Source organism: Mesoplodon bidens (assembly GCF_964165515.1).
Source record: "Mesoplodon bidens genome assembly, chromosome: 17".
NCBI lineage: Eukaryota > Metazoa > Chordata > Mammalia > Artiodactyla > Ziphiidae > Mesoplodon > Mesoplodon bidens.
In genome coordinates, this window is record NC_138174.1 from 65246653 (window position 1) to 65265780 (window position 19128).

Here is a 19128-nt window from a genome sequence, read left to right on the forward strand (position 1 = left end):
TCTAGGACCTCCCAAAGCCACCCATGGCCATGGCCTGGGGCCAGGTGGGAAGGACCGGAAAGAAGCCCCAGGGCCAGGGGCAGGATTGGCTGGGATACTGGAACCAGCTGGGGAACAAGGACAGATGCTTCTTGGGACTCAAGGGAGAGTCTTTTCAAGGGTAAGTCCTGGCAGGAGTCCGAGATGGAGAAATATGATAGTAAGAAGTGGAAAACCCTAAAATAATGGCTGGCCCTCTCATTCTTACTTGAAGGAATTCCAAAGAGGAGCAAAGGAACACATCTTTTCTTTTTGTTTTATTCTATCTGCAGAGTTCCTTCAGGATGACAGTGTCCTCTTTTTTTCTTCCTACAAAGCTTTGTCAGCCTCAGTCCTGAACAAATATCGTCTGACATATTAGCACGTCAGTAGCTTAGAAAAATATAATTAAAGGTAAAATGTACTAGAACTGAATGATACAGATACACTAGTCGTTCACTTTTAATTACATTTGGATGGATTTTTCGTTGCCATGGAAACTCTCTATCCTTAGGAAATTTGAGAGGCAGGGATCTTCTCCAAATTTCACAGTTCTGTATCTTAAAGAAATTTCTCGCTCTATTTATGAGTTTAGAAGATATTCTGCAACTTTCCATTAGGATAAAAGGCAAACTTATCTGTTGTCAGTTGCTCAGAGCAGTTAATGTAAAAGGCATTGTTTGCTTTTCATTGTTACAAACTGTTACAGATTTCATTGCTACAAAAATTGCTATAAATTCTATATGGAACTATTTTCTTTATTGTCTGTAGGTTGGTTGATTCATTAAACTTGTATGTCCGAAATGGCAGCCATTAGCCACATTCACATGTAGCTATTTAAATTTATGTTAGATAAAATTAAATATTCAATAAAATTGAAATATAATTCTTCAGTGGTATTACTAGAATTTCAAGTCCCACTAACCTCATTTTAAGTGCTCAATAGCCTTAGGTAGTTAGTGGCTATGTATTAGCATAGATATAGACCATTTCAATCATCACAGAAATTTCTATTCAATAACACTACATTAGAATAAAAATTGCTTGCATCAGATCTATTCAATTTTCTTTGCTCAGAAACAACAAGAGACTTAAAACATATGCAAAGCTAGTTTATGGGTGTGCAAACTGTGTCATAAACGGCCTTGCACTTAAGGAGGACCCCATGTATGGCTTAATGCTCTGTTCTCACAATCTTGAAATTAATAATTTTAATAACTTTGACTGAGGGACTTTGCATTTAGGCACTGGACTCCCCTCAAATTATATAGCCAGTCCTGCGCAGAAGAGATGGCGCTTGGATGTTGAGGTCTTGGTTCCCCTTCCCTTGTAACAGGTTTTTTTCAACCTCCTCTCCTATAATCTTTAGAGACTGAGGAAAAACATTAGGCACATGGGATAAAATTTAGGTGCCTGGAATCCTTTAGGCCATCTCATCAGAGACCCTCGTCAGGGATTCAGTTTAAATAATGTCTGTTCCCAGGAATTCCAGAAGCCTACAGTTGTGTCCTGGCACCTTCACTATTAAGGGAAAATTGAGTTCTCTTTTGAACAGGTGTTTTCTAACAAGGATTCTGAGTTGCCCACAGTGGAATTCCTTTCCATTCAACAGCCTTGCCAGGGCTCATGTTTAAGCTTTAGCCTGATTGGTTTTATTCACCATTCTTTCATTCCTTTATTCTCACTGTCAATCATTCAGCAAACACGAAGCATCTATTATATACAGGACACCGTTACAGCTCTGAATAAAAAAATTATATGGCACAAACCTACTGTTACCATCTGGTAAATTATGTGCTTCAATTAACCCAAGATTAACGATAGATTCAGGAGGACAGTAAAATCAAAAGCAGCCTGAGTATCATCAAGGGTTTATTAGCTACTGTCCATGTTTCCATGGTCACATTAAAACAAGAACAATAAAAAGTAATATAGCAACAATTCTGACTGATTTGTGTATTGTGTTATGAAGGGGAAAGTTTTCTTCCAAACCAAATTTTGGTTAATTTTTTTTTTAAATAGGTACAGTGTACCTGCCAAAAAAAGAAAAAAATGGCACAGATAAAAGCAGTGTTAGTAATAACAATACAGTAAATACTAAAGTCATTTTCACTTACTTTGGGAATTCATTGCATGAGGTGCTTTTCTGAAATTTTTGATTGCTTATTATGTTTGAATTAAGCTAACATTCACATTGATGCTGCATTCCGTGAGCTTACGTGATTCAAGTGTGTACCAAATGGCAGAGAGAAGGCAGTTATGTGATTAAACTGGCCAACAAAAATTTGCAAAGCCAGAAACACTCATACTGAGAATTGAACTGTCATTAAAAGTATTTTTCTCTCCTTTCTATACCTTGGAAAATTGTACTGCAAAATTGACTAGGAAATAAGGGAAAACAGAATACAAAGTAGAAAAATTAGAAAAAAAGAAAAAAGGGGGGGGTGAAGTTATTATTCACAATGTATGCCTGATGGCCCTGTACTTCTGAAAGCTGAGTTCTTCCTACCTGATTCTGAGTTCAGGATATGAGAACAGCCAGAACCAAGTGCTTTTGGTCCTCAGCAGAAATCACTGGGTTCTAGGGCACTGAAGTGGGATGGATGGTAGACTTTCATCTCAAGGGATTTTTCCTTATTGACTCCTAGTTTGACTTTCTCTAGTCCTAGTCTGGAAAACTATACATTCTAGTGGGAGGTGAAAAGAACATGTGTAATGGAAAATAATGGCCTGTGGGATAAATCTTATTAGGAAAAGCTGATTATAGTCTTACCTCAGAAGACTGAGATGCTTAAGGAAATGAATCAAATTTTAAAGTTAATTAGGGGGGCTTCGCTAGTGGCGCAGTTGTTAAGAATCCACCTGCCAATACAGGGGACGCGGGTTCGAGCCCAGGTGGTCCGGGAAGATTCCACATGCTGCAGAGCAACTAAGCCCATGTGCCACAACTACTGAGCCTGCACTCTAGAGCCCGCAAGCCACAACTACTGAGCTTGTGTACCACAACTACTGAAGCCCACATGCCTAGAGCCCGTGCTCCACAACAAGAGAAGCAACCACAATGAGAAGCCTGCGCACCACAAGGAAGAGTAGCCCCCGCTCGCCGCAATTAGAGAAAGCCCACGCTCAGCAATGAAGACCCAACACAGCCAAAAATATAAATAAATAAATAAATTTATTTTAAAAATAAGTTAATTAGGCATTAATATATTGCATCATTTGTTGAAAATCCTCCTAAAAAGTATTTGTTTAATTTCAGAGTTAAAGTAGCAGCAAGTTTTGAAGTCCATGTACCTGTTTCCAAGTCCCCATTATACAGCCCATGAAAATACTGAAAACTAAAAATTGACAAAATGCCAAAGTCAAGGTAGGATTTCTACTAACTGCATTATTCCTATGTTTTACTACAGTTTAAAACATACACACACACCCTCACACACACATCTACATTAACTTAAAGGCAAAATACTAGAAATAATTTCAGTATGGTAAAGGACAAAAGTGATGTTCCTTATAATTACCATGTCATCACACTGTTCTAGAAGTTTTGCCTAATTCATTGAAACAAGGAAAAGATAGAGATAAGAAATAGAAATTAAGAAATTAAGAGAGGGCTCCCCTGGTGGCGCAGTGGTTGAGAGTCCGCCTGCCGATGCAGGGGACACGGGTTCGTGCCCCGGTCTGGGAAGATCCCACATGCCGCGGAGCGGCTGGGCCCGTGAGCCATGGCTGCTGAGCCTGCGCGTCCGGAGCCTGTGCTTCGCAAAGGGAGAGGCCACAACAGTGAGAGGCCCACATACCGCAAAAAAAAAAAAAAAAAAAAAAAGCAGAAACTAACGAACCATTGTAAAGCAATTATACTCCAATAAAGATGTAAAAATAAATAAATAAATAAATAAATAATAAAATTTAAAAAAATTACAATCAATTTAAAAAAAAAAAGAAATTAAGAGAAAAAATATTGCAGATACACAATTGTTTGTTTGGAAAACCTTAGAAAATCAAATAGAAAACTATTATAACTAAAAAGGAACACAAATAAATGTACACAAATCAATGCTAACTACACTCAATTAAAATATAGTAAAGAAAAGCTCCTGGGCTTCCCTGGTGGCGCAGTGGTTAAGACTCTGCCTGCCAACGCAGGGGACACGGGTTCGAGCCCTGGTCTGGGAAGATCCCACATGCCACGGAGCAACTAAGCCTGTAAGCCACAACTACTGAGCCTGCGCGTCTAGAGCCCTCAAGCCACAACAAGAGAAGCCACGACGATGAGAAGCCCGAGCACCGCGATGAAGAGTGACCCCCGCTCTCCGCAACTAGAGAAAGCCTGCGCACAGAAACGAAGACCCAACACAGCCAAAAATAAATAAATAAATAAAAATTAAAAAAAAAAAAGAAAAGCTCCTGTTGATTTTGGGGGAAAAAGCAAACAAGCAAATAAAAACACCTTAACAAGAGAGGTGAAGAAGCTACATTGGAGGGATCCACAAAATTAAATAAGACACCTAAGGACATCATGCTGCTGGTAGATCCAATAGTCTTAAGATGCTGTTTTTCATAAATTTACTGTATACCCTTAATGCAACATCAAACTGCCAATTTTGAGGGAACTGATAAAATGATTGTATATAGTTCATCTGAAAAATAAATGGAAAGGAAGAGATCAGAACATTTTAATGTAGAGAAATGTTGGTGGGGTGGATCTTGGGTGCCTGATCTTAAAGTGTGTGATGAAAAATAAATAAATAAAATTTTATATACGCTTCAGAGTCAGACCTGATTGAAGCTGTACCAACTACTACTAGCTGGGTTATCTTAGGCAAGGGGCTAAACTTTTCTTTTCTTTTCTTTTTTTTCTTTTCCTCCTGGCTGTCCACTTGGCATGTGGGATCTTAGTTCTCCAACCAGGGATCGAACCCACGTCCCCTGCAGTGGAAGCGCAGAGTCTTAACCCCTAGACTGCCAGGGAAGTCCCAGGGGGCTAAACTTTTCTAAGACAGTTTCTTCATCTAGAAAATCATTATAGTTATATATATAATTTATTTATGTATAAATATATAGTCATTATATATTATATATTACATTATATAGTCTATTCATATATAATTTATATTTAATATAAATATATATTATTATATGAAGTGTGATTAGAATTAAGAGATAATTTTATCTCTTAGCACAATACCTGCTACATTTTTACTGTTATTATATAGACAACAGAACCATTAGGGAAATGTGTTCCATGAATTAAAAAAGGGTCATTTTTCAAACCTGATAAAGCAAATAATTAGAATGAAGCCATATTATGAATCTTTACGGGCTACAGTAATACCCACTGCTGGTACTGGTGTGATAAGGTGCATCCTGGAGTGAAAAATGGTGTGAAGTTACTGGAGAGTAATCTAACAATACTTCTCAAGAGCTTCAAACATGTTTCTACCCTTTGACCCAATAATTGTATTTCTAGGAATCTAACACAAATATATTAATTACCTCATCATAAATAACAATTCAGATATTCAACAGAGAAACTATAAAGTAATATAGGATATACTCATATGAGAATATTTTAGGTTATGTATATTTATGCAAGTAAAGATTACAAATGACATGGTAAAATGCTCACAGCAGAATAAAGAATGCATATGTTGAATTTCTTTATGTTTTTCTGTGTTTTCTAAATATTCTACAATAAGCACTTAGAAATATGTGTCACTTTTAAACAGTTTTTATTTTATATTGGAGTATAGGTGATTAACAATGTTGTGTTAGCTTCAGGTGTACAGCAAAGTGATTCAGTTACACATACACATGTATCTATTCATTTTCAAGTTCTTTTCCCATTTAGGTTATTACAGAATATTGAGCAGAGTTCAATATACAGTAGGTCCTTGTTATCTATTTTAAATATTGCAGTGTGTATATGTCAATCCCCAAAAAAGCATATCTAAGAGAACAGTTAAGCTGCTGTAAATCAAGAAATTAAAGTATAAGATTTAAACTTTCTTTAAATGGAATAAAATGTGTAAGTCTACTTCCCTGAGTTAGTATTGTTTAATTAGCAATTAATATTTTGGCATTGATTTGAGTTATTTAAAAGCCTTGGAGTTATCTCTGAAAACATTAATCATTCTATAATATTTATAATATGTAAGAGTAGAATATTAGACCTCATATGTTGTTTTGTTTTGTTTTGTTTTTTTAATATACTTTTTTTATTTTGGCTGTGTCGGGTCTTAGCTGCAGCATGTGGGATCTTCACTGCAGCATGTGAGATTTTTTTTTTTAGTTGCAGCACGCACACTTCTTAGTTGCGGCATGCGGACTTCTTAGTTGCAGCATGCAGACCCTTAGTTGCAGCATGCATGTGGGATCTAGTTCCCCAACCAGGGATCAAACCCAGGTCTCCTGCATTGGGAGCATGGAGTCTTCCCCACTGGACCACCAGGGAAGTCCCTAGACACCTCATATGTTTTAGGAGAAGTACAGAATACTCCCTGGAATTGTATATATATATATGCTTATATTTTAATTGCTATTAGTAGAGTTACCCCTCTTGTAATTTTTCTCTTTCTCTTAAAAAAGAAATTCAATTTAAAAAATGAGGATCACAGGTATTTGGATTCTTGTTAATGGAGATTCTCTATATAATGAAAATTACAGAGTACCTATATTCTGTACTACTAAGGAAGTGAACATGGCCCTTGGGACATGGCAAATCTTGGTAAAAATTCTAATTTACTCACTTGCTATCTGCAGGTCTTGACTTTGTCCAAATTATTTCACCTCTACCAACTTCAGTAATCGAAACTAAACAATGGGGACAATTTTAAGAGTTGTTTTGAGATAATTCCTGACACACCTGTGGCTAGGATTAAAAATCCAGGCTCTGCCCCCAGAGAACTAAAGTTAGGGGACAAAATTTTAAATTAAAAATAGAAAACAATGTGAAAATTTAAAATGTGTTGTATTTAGAAGATAAGAGCATACTCTTATAGCAGCACAGAAAAAACTAAGTTTAGGACAGAGTTAGCAGAAACAAATGGCTAAAATTGGAATAACAGACCAGAGGGTGTGTTTGAAGCTAGATTCGCTAGTTTGGTTTCTTGGGGGGACAGCCCCACCCTACCTTGCTCCTCCCTTTTTCTCCTTTATATCAAGGAGTGTTAGAAATTGTTTTTTGTTTTTTGTGTTTTTTTGAATTTTATTTTATTTATATTTTTATACAGCAGGTTCTTATTAGTTATCCATTTTATACATATTAGTGTATACATGTCAATCCCAATCTCCCAATTCATCACACCACCACCACCCTCCCCCTGCCACTTTCCCCACTTGGTGTCCATGTTTGTTCGCTAAGAAATTGAATTTTCTGGTAATTTGAATATTCTGATTCATTGATATTACAATAACTACCAAAGACAGCTTACACATTCCCTAATAACTACAACATTTTAATAAAATATACTTCATCTGAAACTGCTCTGAACATAATCATAGACTGGGAATCATAGATGTATCTGAATCTCTGTAGATTCAAACCTTAGCTCAAGATCTTACAGTGTCTCAGGTTGTCCATTTAAACATCATTTATACATACAGTAAATAAAAGCCTGATTATTTTCACTTTACGGCTTTCTGTCTACTTTTTATGCACTTTTTGAATAGGAGTTTGTGACAACAAGTGTTATAATTATAGCTATGGAAAAAGATAAATTACAGTACATTGGGAGTCTCTTGTATTGGACCAGGAGCAAATTGGGGCAGATTTTATGTGGATATACATAGAGGACTTAGATATTAACAATGGCTACATTTAGAGAGTTGTCTTGGAAAATGAATAAAAATTAAATACTGTGGCATTTCTATTTTGGTTATTAGTATTGTAAATGTACACATTGACCTTTTGAAAGTCAGAAATTACCAGGGCCTAGACAAATAAATGGAACATAGCAGAACATATTTTAAATCCAAGCCCATTGTCTTTAAAGTATTTGAAAAAAGTAAAAAGCAGCTAGAGAGAGAACTCAAGAGGAAAAAAAAGAAAATAATTAATATAAATAAAATATTCAAAAGTCTATAAAGAAATTAATTTTAAGCAGGAGATTCAATGTGAAAAGCACATTTTGGGGTTTCCCTGGTGGCACAGTAGTTAAGAACCCACCTGCCAACACAGGGAACACAGGTTCAAGCCCTGATCCGGGAAGATCCCACATGCCGTGGAGGAGCTAAGCCCATGTGCCACAACTACTGAGGCTGCGCTCTAGAGCCCGAGAGCCACGACTACTGAGCCCGCATGCTACAACCACTGAAGCCCACGTGCCTAGAGCCTGTGCTCTGAAACAAGAGAAGTCACTGCAATGAGAAGCCTGCACACCGCAAGGAAGAATAGCGCCCACTTGCTGCAACTAGAGAAAGCCTGTGTGCAGCAACGAAGACCCAACACAGCCAAAAATAAATAAATAAAATTTATTTTTTAGAAAACTAAACTTTTCTTTTAATTAAAATTTAAAAAAAGAAAAGCACATTTCTGTTTGTCACTCATCTTTCTGACTTTTTTGGCCCTGGGCAGAGGGACAATGTTGATAGAAGAGAAGCTAAAAAATTGACTGCTGGCATGTGGATGTATGATTTTGTCCAAGGTTGTGTGAGTTAATCATATTGGGAGAAGAAAAGAGATAGCATTTGGTTCTGTCAGAAAGAGCTGTAGAGTTTGCAAAATAGTGGGCCTGGACAATGAAAACATTGGCTCAGTGGTAGTAGGTGGAGACCATAAAACCAAAAAATCCAAGTGTTAAACGAGATTTGAGAGATCTTGTTTATTAGAGTGAAACTGAGCAGGACTCTGCAGGGCTTTCCCAATGACAGATGCCTTGATGTCCCCCGCTTATTGCTGATTGGGAAAAGAGGCTATGGAAATAAATTGTAGCCACCTAGGTCTTCCCTGAGTTCCAAAGAGCAAGTTTAATCAGAGAAGTGAGAAAATGTAGAAACAAAGGAAAGCAGTCAAGCAAGACAAAATAATAATAGTTTAGCTATAAAACAAGGTCAAGGACTTTTAGTTCCTCCTCAAGGGCTATAGATAATATCCTGAGCCATATCCTTGCATTATTTTGCAGATACTAAAGCCCACACCAGGTGGAAGAATTTAACTACATGCAGACCACTGGCATGTAGACCCCAGACAGGTTGGACCCAGAAGGTGGATGATTGAGATTCCCAGCACATCACCCTGTTACCTCACCATCAGCCAATCAAAGAATTGCACACAAGCTGACCAGGTACCCTGCAACCCACACCCCTAATCTTGCCCTTAAAACCCCTTCCCTGAAAGCCATCAGGGAGTTCATGTCTTTTGAGCATGAAGCTGCACATTCTCCTTGCTTGGCACCCTGCAATAAATTCTACACTTTGCTTCACCACAACTGGATGTCAATAGATTGGCCTTGCTGAGCATCAGGTAAGCAGATCCAAGTTCAATTCAGTAAAAAAAGGTAGTTGCTAATTAATCAACCCAACGTTGTGCCCTGCCCTAGCTGAATGATTTCTCAGAAGCCATTTCCAACCTCTCTTAGAATTCAGCTCCAAACATTAAAAGAATAACTGCCAGCCTAATTTTTGCAACATGCTGGACAAGTATCTCAAGAATTATCTGCTAAAAATAAATCAATCTGAATTCACTTTATTTTTAAACAGAAATGGTATATATCACTTTAAAGAGTGGAAGAATGTATCAGAAAATGAAACATTTTAGAAAAACCCATCACCCAGTTACCCTCTTGCTGATGACAGAGCATTCTCACATTTTTAAGGCATTGTTAAACCTTGGTAAATTCTACTTTTCTTTATCCTTAAGCATTATACTTAGTATCATACTTAGTTACCTTAAGACTTGAAGGTAACCTAGAGATCAGCTCCTCCAAACCCTCAGTTTTATCCATGAGGATACTGAAGCCAGAAGTTTACAACTGCCTAAGACCCATAGATGTTTCACAGAGCCAAAAATCATACAGCAAACTTCTTTCTTTTCCTATACTCTCTATTTCAAATAATAGAGGAAGCATTCTCTTAGTAACCTTAACTCTTTTACTTATCCCCAAATTATATCACCCCCATCCGTCCATCCGTCCATCCATCCATCCATCCACCTATTTATCCACCAAATGTTTATTTGGCATTGACTATGTAAAGATACTAAGTTAGACCCTTTGGATATAAAGATTAAGTAGAATACAGTCTCTGCTCTCCAGACCTTGGACAAGAGGGAGAAGAGTCGTCCCAGAGTTCCAGGTAAGCCAAGCATGACCCACTATCAGTCCCCTTGGTAGAAGCAGGAAATTTCACTTCTACTAGAAAACAAGGGTGGAAGTGAAATGGATCAAGTTTAGTTAGATTACACGTGTTGACTTCACCTTTCTACAAGGTGTTCCCAAACCAAGCAAGTGAGAAAAGTTGTCATGCAATTTTAACTGTATTTTCTGCATGTCTTACAACTTGGTTTATAAACAAATTATTTTTGCTGACATCCTTTCACTTTCTTAGAGATATTCTTACTCCTTATATGTACCTGCCTATATGGCCTTCAACAGTCTACCCCATCATCCTGGGGCTCCCAACTCTCAGCTTAAAGTTGAAAAAGAAGCATAAACACTTGAGAATTTTCTTACTTGTTTTAGACACTATTCGAACATGATTAGTGTTAACTTGTGTGTCTAATTTATGATGTGCTTCACAAGGACACTCTCTATTGCAACGGTAAAATTTTTAAAAATTAAAACATCTTTAGCTCTCATTACAAAAACAGTACAGGTTCATTGTAGATAAAGCAGTCAGAAGCCCTTTTGACCTGATTTCAATTGAAATTGAAAATCCATTTGTGCTGCCAGAAGACTCTTCCGGAACAGAGGTGCTAAGGACGTGATTTTTTTTTTGAATTTTATGTATTTTTTTATATAGCAGGTTCTTATTAGTTATCTTATTAGTTATCTATTTTATACATATTAGTGTATACATGTCGATCCCAGTCTCCCAATTCATCCCACCACCACCACCCCACCAACCCACCCTTTTCCCCCCTTGGTGTAAGGACATGTGATTTTCTATTTACTCTCGTGTCAAGGCAATCTACAGAAAGAACTTAAAGGTCTTGATGGGAAAAGCCTGAGTAACTCACAGCTTGACTGCAGCTCGCTGCCTTGTGCTCATGGAGCTGAGAGAAGGCCAAGCTTACAGCTGAATTTTCTCAAGTGGCTTGATTTTAAATTAAATGTAGTTGTGAGGACATCTGACTCCCAGCCTGAGCTATAGATTTCTGTAGCACTTTTATGAAGGTGGGGACTGGGTTTTTCTTGTTCAGAGCTGCAGTCTCTCATAGCTAGCGTGATGCAAGACACACAGTGAAGATGGCCACATTCTACTCCTGCTGACTGAGAGTTGAATTAAACTAGGATATTATGGCCCAATACAAAAATCTCTGCAAAGCATAGCAGGTCATTGTGCCTTATAATGGGGCCTTTTTTTTTTAAGAAGGTGCCTCTGGGGTGAGGGGTCTTCCAAGCATAACCAAGCAGATTCCAACACAAAAGATAGCAAGGAGGATGTCTCCTTCAATAGCCATAATAGCTAATGCCTATCATACTTAACTATGTACCAGGCACTGTTCTAAACATTTTAAGAATATTAGCCAATGGAATTCTCACAGCAGCTCCTATGTTAGAGGTGAGGAAGCAGAGACCCACAATGCTTAAGCCATGTTACTTACCGTCACGTCCCTGGTGTGTTCTGAAGGTCACATCATACAGAGCTAAGTCTAGAGTCTATCCTTAATCACCTTAATTACCACACAGACTGCCTCTTTAAAGGGTACTTGGTGCTAAGTTCTTCCCAGTAAACTGAACTCTGTAAGTTGTTTTCAGAAACTGTTCTAGGATCTACCTTCTCCACTGACTGGGGTCTACAAAGCTGCTTGAGAACGGATTGGCTCTAAGATTCAGGGTCGTTGAGTTGCTGAGGCTTATAAACTCGGCCTCATGAGTAGAAACTCCTGGGACTGTTTGACACATGGTCACGTTCACAGCCCTGTAGACTGGCTAACCATGAGTCAGCCCTACAGATCTCCATGACATCTCGTTGAAGGCTTATGCTTGACTTCTCTTGCTGGAAGAAACTGCATTCAAGAGGATCCAATGTTTGGATGATTTAATAATTAGGGATGGGTCAACTGAAAGAAAAATATACAACCTAAAATTTAAGAATTATGTTTTTGGTTTCTTTTTGGCCACGGCTTGCAGAATCTTTGTTCCTCAACCAGGTATTGAACCCAGGCCCCGGCAATGAAAGCATAGCGTCCTAACCACTGGACCGCCACAGCATTCCTGAGAATTATGGTTTACTGGGTTGGCCAAAAAGTTCATTTGGGTTTTTCCGTAAGTTGTTATGGAAAAACCCGAACAAAATTTTTGGCCAGCCTAATATTGGGCAGACTTTCTGAGGACTTCAAGCCCAGGACACAGCCTCTCAGACAGCTCTGAGGGACTTATCCGAAGAGGTAAGGGAGGAACCAGGATATATAGGAGTTTTGCGATAAAGACCAGGTAGTTGGAACATCAAAAGATTACTGTTAATTAAAGAAAACCAGACATCTCAAGTGAGGGAATTTAGCGCTTATCTATGTATGGGGAGGTGCATGTGTCTGGGCTCACTGAAATCACTCCTTTGATATGCTATCTAGGGTGAGTACCCTGTTCTTTCCCATCCTGAGTTCCCTCAGGCTCACCATCGGGGGCAGCATAATGGCTGATGGCTTGATGGCCACAGCATCCTTTGTTTGCTGATATGGCAAGCAACATTTTTTATCCACAGATGCTTATTGGAGGAGGTTTTCTAAGAAGCTTCTAGAAGTCCCTCCACAGCCTTTCTGCTCCCTGCCAGAGGGTACAGTAATGGTGCAGCCAAGAGCCCAAATCTGTTGCATCCATCAGGGTCCCCACAGGAACAGATGGCACCATCAAATTAGGATAATCCAGGAAGGGCTTATTTGTAAAGGGACTGTGGTACAAAGGTGAAGGTGGGAGGTGGGGAAGCACAGGGATACAGGGATAGTGCAGGAACCTGATAGAGCAGCAACAGTGGAGCTGGGCCCTGCCCTAGACCCAGGGAACAAGGAGAGGGAGTGGCTACAGCGTCTAGAAGGCTCGAAGCGGTTGTTTGCTTTGAGAGGAGCACAGGCCTTCAATTAAAGGATGCAGCCAGCCTGAGGTGAGCTTACAGGAAGAGAAGGAGGGGAGTAGATACTCCATCTTCACTCTCTTCCCTCCTTCAGATCTCTCGCCAGGAATCCTCCTTGGCTGGACCCAAAAGGAAGCAAAGGGGATGGAGAGTCCTTTGATAAAGTCCATACAAGGCAGCCTTCTAGGGCAGAGAACAGGGAATGGAGAAGAGGGAGGGTGGATCTGGAGAGGGAAACAGCAAACATCTGATACGGGGCTCAACTAGATGCTCAATAGACTGAAGCTGAGCCAGAGCCCACCCCAGGGATAGAAGGTGAGGAAGAGACCCAGCACAGGAGATAGGCATGGCAGACCAAGAGCCATGACAAAATGGCCTTGTTCTCTTTGCCACAATAACAAGCTGAGAGTGATAAAACAGCCATGGCATCTCGGCCTGTGGCTAGGGGTCAGAGGGCCATTTTGTTCTGGTCTCTGTTTATTACTCTAAATGATATGTAGGAAACATCTGGAAACAGAACAAAGCCATTTCCATTGGGACCCAGGGATAACCAGACAGATTTGACAGTTATCATCACAGAGGCAAAGCTGTGGTATAACCTGTATCCTTTACCCCGACAGAAATGCTCGCTGAAAAGCTGTAGATGAACAGCAAGTACTTTTATAAACTCATAATTTATTTTCTTTTCTTTTTAAAAATGTTTCGGTACCTTTTATTAGACTAAACTTTCCACAGACGACAATTATAAACTCTGAAAACTAAAAGAAAATCTTTAATTTAATTTTTTCCAGCTTTGTTGAGATATAATTGGCATATAACGTTGTGTAAGTTTAAGATATACACGTGTTGATTTGATACATTTATAGATTGCAAAATGATTACCACTTTAGCATTAGCTAACACCTCCATCACGTCACATACCTGCCATTTCTTTTCTATGGTGAGGACATTTAAAATCTACTCTCTCAGCAACTTTCAAGTATATACTACAGTATTATTAACTCTAATCACCACGCTGTACATTAGAGCCCCAGAACTTACTCATCTTAAAACTGAAAGTCTGTACTCTTTGACCAATCCGTATTTTTATAAATCTCTGTATACAAACTCTATGGAAATTTGAGACCAAGACCATAGTTTTATTTGAATCACATCTCTAGAATCTGACTATAATGCAACAAAGCAATGAGAGCAGGATCCAGCAAACAATACCCTAAGGGCCACATCCAGCTTGTGTCTGTTTTTATAAATAAAGTTTTATTGGGACACTGCCATGGTCATTCATGAACACTGTCAGTTTCTGTGCTCGACAGCAGAGCTGAGTGGTTGTGACAGAGACTGTATGGTCCACAAATCTTAAAATATTGATTTACTATTTGGCCCTTGACAATAACATTTGCAAGCCCCGAATTAGAGTCAGTTTTAAGAGTAGAATGTGATGTATGGTAACATCACCAGCGGGTTTGAGGTGACTGCCCGTTAATGTTTACCACTGGACTCAAACTGGGAAAAGGCAGCGAATACATCTGTTTTTCATATCCAATTCTTAGCTGCATCCTGTTCATAGCACAGGACTTAGGACAGAATGGGGTCCAACAAATGTGTGCAGAGTATATACGCATTTAGGGAGGAAGTTAGACCCAACACCATCATTCTCCAAAGAAACTTCCCCTTAAAGAGACAGGGAGCATTTACTTACTGTGGAATTTTATAGTATTTGTCCATAACTGGCTTTGTTTGGGATTTTTTTCTTTATCTGTCTCCCTCGCTTCATTTGAAAAGCCTGATTTGAACTGTGTGAGGAAGAGGAGGAAAGGGGCACTTGGCAATTGTGTACAGGGTGAATTCATTTCTCATCCAGTCTCTGTTCTCCAGGCATGTTTCCTGTATATGAAGAAGACTGACCCCAGAGCTGACCAAAAGTCTCTCAACGGTTGTAACCTTCAGGCTGGACTGTGCCCCTGAGCTATTTGCTGGGTCTTTCTCCGGATCTTGCTGTAAAAAGGGTGAGACCTCACTGCAAGTCAATTGATCTAGCTTCCAAGTGTGTGGGCTGGGAAAGAAGGTGAAAAGCTTCATTTCAGAGGAAACACTGTCTTCTAAGGCATTCATTCATTCATTCTTTCATGTGTGTGTGTAAGAGAGAAGGAGAGAGGCAAAAATGTTTGTTTACAACAATAAAACAAACAGTAGGTCAAATGGTGATAAGTTCTATGGAGAAGAATAAAACAAGGAAAGGTGATAGAGAGTGCTAGGCTGCGGATGGGGAAATGTCAAGTAGACTATCTTTTGATGTGTTTGAAATATCTATTGATAATCTGAAATTCGATATACCCTTTGCCTCATGTGGTGGGTAAATTCCTTTCTTAACATTCAACGTTATAAGAAGAAGCATCATCATTGCACTAGGAAAAGTAGTTGGCTATCTGATCCTCACTTCAGGGAGGAAAGGGGAAAAAGTCATTTATTGAAGACTCAGCTTTGCTAGGGTTTGAAATTGTGAGCGCTGTTACAGTGGCAATTTATCCCGGCCATGAACTTCTTTATGTGCACCCTTGATAAAACACACTGGGCCAAGTGAAAGTAATACCTTGGTTCACCCAGAAAATCAGGAAACAGAACACAGAAGTTGACTGATGTTGGCTATTTGGAGACAGACCAGCCACACTGACGTAGACATTTTCTTATCAGGTCCAGAAACCCATGTGAGCCAGGAAACTATCCTTTCACACTCCCTTCACTCTATTAGGCTTCTTCCAGTGCCAGACAGAAGGACCCAGTGCTTCAGAAATTCCGATCAGAATGCTCAGATGACCACAATGAAAATACTCCTGTGTGCTTGCCAAGGCCCAACCAGCAGTGCTAAGTTCTGCAAGGAAGCAGGACCCGGGGACAGGCTGTGAGTTTGACTCAGACACTGAAGACACTGAAAATCATGAGAAATGATCTTCTTGAAAACTTACTGGATTTTGCCAATTAGATTGGATGGTTCACAAAGCCATTTTGAAGAGCGTTGTGCAGAGGCAGAGACACACCATAAACATCTAACCACCAGCTGGCCGGCCCTGGGCTATGAGCGCCGCTGTCGGTGTCAGCTGAAACAAAACCCAAACTTCCATCTCTCAGAGGGTGGGAAGATGCTCTATGACCTACTCTCCCGTCCAAGAACCCCAGGTGATGTGCTGAATGGGCGGTGAAGGTGGGATTGGAGAAGGGCTGCAGAAACCTCCATGATGTTCCTGGGGGCACTTTTCAGCAGGATGGAGGAGAAATGGTTCTTACAGTCTATAGGGTGCTGGTTGAAGGTTTGGCTCCTAAGCCCCTTCCCTGCAGCTGCACGGGCCTCTTGTCCACCTCCTCTGTCAGCCTTGGAGCCGGCATGTCTCCACAGCGTGAGGGCAGGAGCACGGGTTTCCCAGGCCTGGGACGCAGCCCAGAAGGTAACACCAGTAAGGTCAGGACTTCCTGCAGCCCCTGCAATCGAGTGTCCTCGGGTCAGCGGGTCCCACAGAGCGGCCTCCGGAGCCCTCCACAGCATGGGCCCTGCTGTTCTCCTACAAGTCGCTGCCCTTTCCCACACTCTAGGCAGGAAAAAGTCTTTTTATCCCTAGCTCCGTGCCAGTCCTCATTTCTCCTCATCTTGACTCCAAATTTGAATACAAGTTACCTAAAACTGTTCTCAAGATTTTTAAAGATGTAGATCAAGAAAATCACCCCTTCCGTCCACCCATTAGACAGTTGGGATGTGACCTGGTGCCTGTGTTGACCGTTTGGGCTACATTTGCCCTGCTTGGGAGCAGTAATAACTGCAGTCCTCTTCTTGTACTTGTGCCAAGACATACTGTATTTAAGAAGGGTGGAAATTCCCCATGGCATTTTCTTTCTGATGTTTTAAATATTTGCTTATTTTTCCCACAGGAAACTTTATACTTAGTGTGCATTCTTAAATCGATTGTTTTTTATTTTTTTTCCTCCCTGCGTTTCCCTCTTTAGCAAATCGTTGGGCAGCTCATCATGGACGTTTCTGCCAATGTGACACCTCACAGCAGCACGAGACATGTTCCCTTGTGCTGCGTGCTTTGATCCATGGCAGCCAGTTTTCTTATTTGTTCGGTAAATCTCAGCCATTGCCTTGTTCAGGACTCCTCTTCGTGTGTAAGAAGCATCTCCGAAAGCCGATCAGACCCCCTTATGTTTTCATTTCTCCTAGGCTCAAACTCATGGTTTGCTCCTGAAAACAGCTCCAAGGGCTCCCTGTGGGGCTGGCCATGAGACGCAAGCCCCATCAAACTCTCCAAGTCAGTAACAGTTTGCTTCCCGGTTATATATAAAGTACCTCGGCAAAAGGAAATAGAGATTCGATAAAGATAAACTAGAAGTGGCTGATGGTCACAGAGAAAAATTTCCAGTTAGAACACTCTGGGGGATGGATCATTTTACAGGATTTATTCTTTATTTTGAGGGGATGAAAAGCCCAGTCAAAAAATTATAATCAACTCGGGACTTGCCTGGTGGTCCAGTGGTTAAGACTCCACATACCCGATGCAGGAGGCACGGGTTCAATCCCTGATTGGGGAACTAAGATCTCAATACATATATAATCAACTAATTTATATCTGGCCTGTCAGCCATCAGAATATGCCAGGGAAACATATGCTGAAATTCTTGGCTTCACATTGTTGTTAGGGGCAGCCCTGTGAGGCAGAAAATGGTGCAAAATGTCTGCAGGACAGATAATGAGGACAGAGGGTGGTGTCAGGGAAGCCCTTTGTTTTGGGGAGCCTAAGCCTGGGGGGCTGGGGAGGGAGGTGAAGAGACATCCTCCAATCTTGGAGACTTTGTCAACAGACTTGGCTGCAGATCCGGGAGCTTGCTGGACCAGGTGGAGATGCTGTGGTCAGGATCTCTTTCCTTCCCAGGCTTGTCTGTTTCTATGTAAGATCAGAGTGGGACTCCAGGTTAGAAGGTGGGAAATTTCAGTGCTTCGGAAGCACTTTTCATGGCCAGATCTAAACTGAGACTCAGCTGAATTCTGTGAGTACCTTTGGAGAATCTGCTCTACATAAGCCACCATGCTAACCACGGCTGTGTCACTACGCGGCTCCTGTGGAAGACATTCACAACCTAGTGTCTAAGAACAGCCATCCCAGGCTCGTGCTGTCCAAGACCTCAACAGCCACCCGGGGTGCACGCTGGACGCTGCAGTTGTGTCAGAGCCTCAGGAGGACTCTCTCCGCCTTCAGAGAGCTTGTAGCCTGGGGGATGAAAAGATTGCTACAGAAGCAGCTGTGACACCAGGCAAAGCAAGCTCAGTGGCAAAATGGGAGTAACCAAAAATGAATTCAGAGTGAACTCAAGATATAAGATGTGGGCAAAGGAAGAGGGACAGAGGGAAGAGAGGAGGCTGGATTTTCTTGTGGAAGCCTCCCATGCCTGGTCTTAAATTGATAGGTCATCAAGGATTGTGTTTTAGGAGATAACACTGAGAAAAACTGGCCAGGAGACTGGAAGCCAAGTAGAAACACACTTCATATTGTCAAGGTAAAAGATAAGGGGGCCTGAACTTGTATGATAACAGTCAAAAGCAGAAAAGGCACTGAGCTGGGAGATGTTTTTTTTTTTTTTTTTTTTTTTTTTTTTTTTTTTTTTTTTTTTTTGCGGTACGCGGGCCTCTCACTGTTGTGGCATCTCTCGTTGCGGAGCACAGGCCTCCGGACACGCAGGCTCAGCGGCCAAGGCTCACGGGCCCAGCCGCTCCACGGCATGTGGGATCTTCCCAGACCGGGGCACGAACCCATGTCCCCTGCACTGGCAGGCGGACTCTCCACCACTGCACCACCAGGGAAGCCCTGGGAGATGTTTTGAGGCTTATGAAAATTC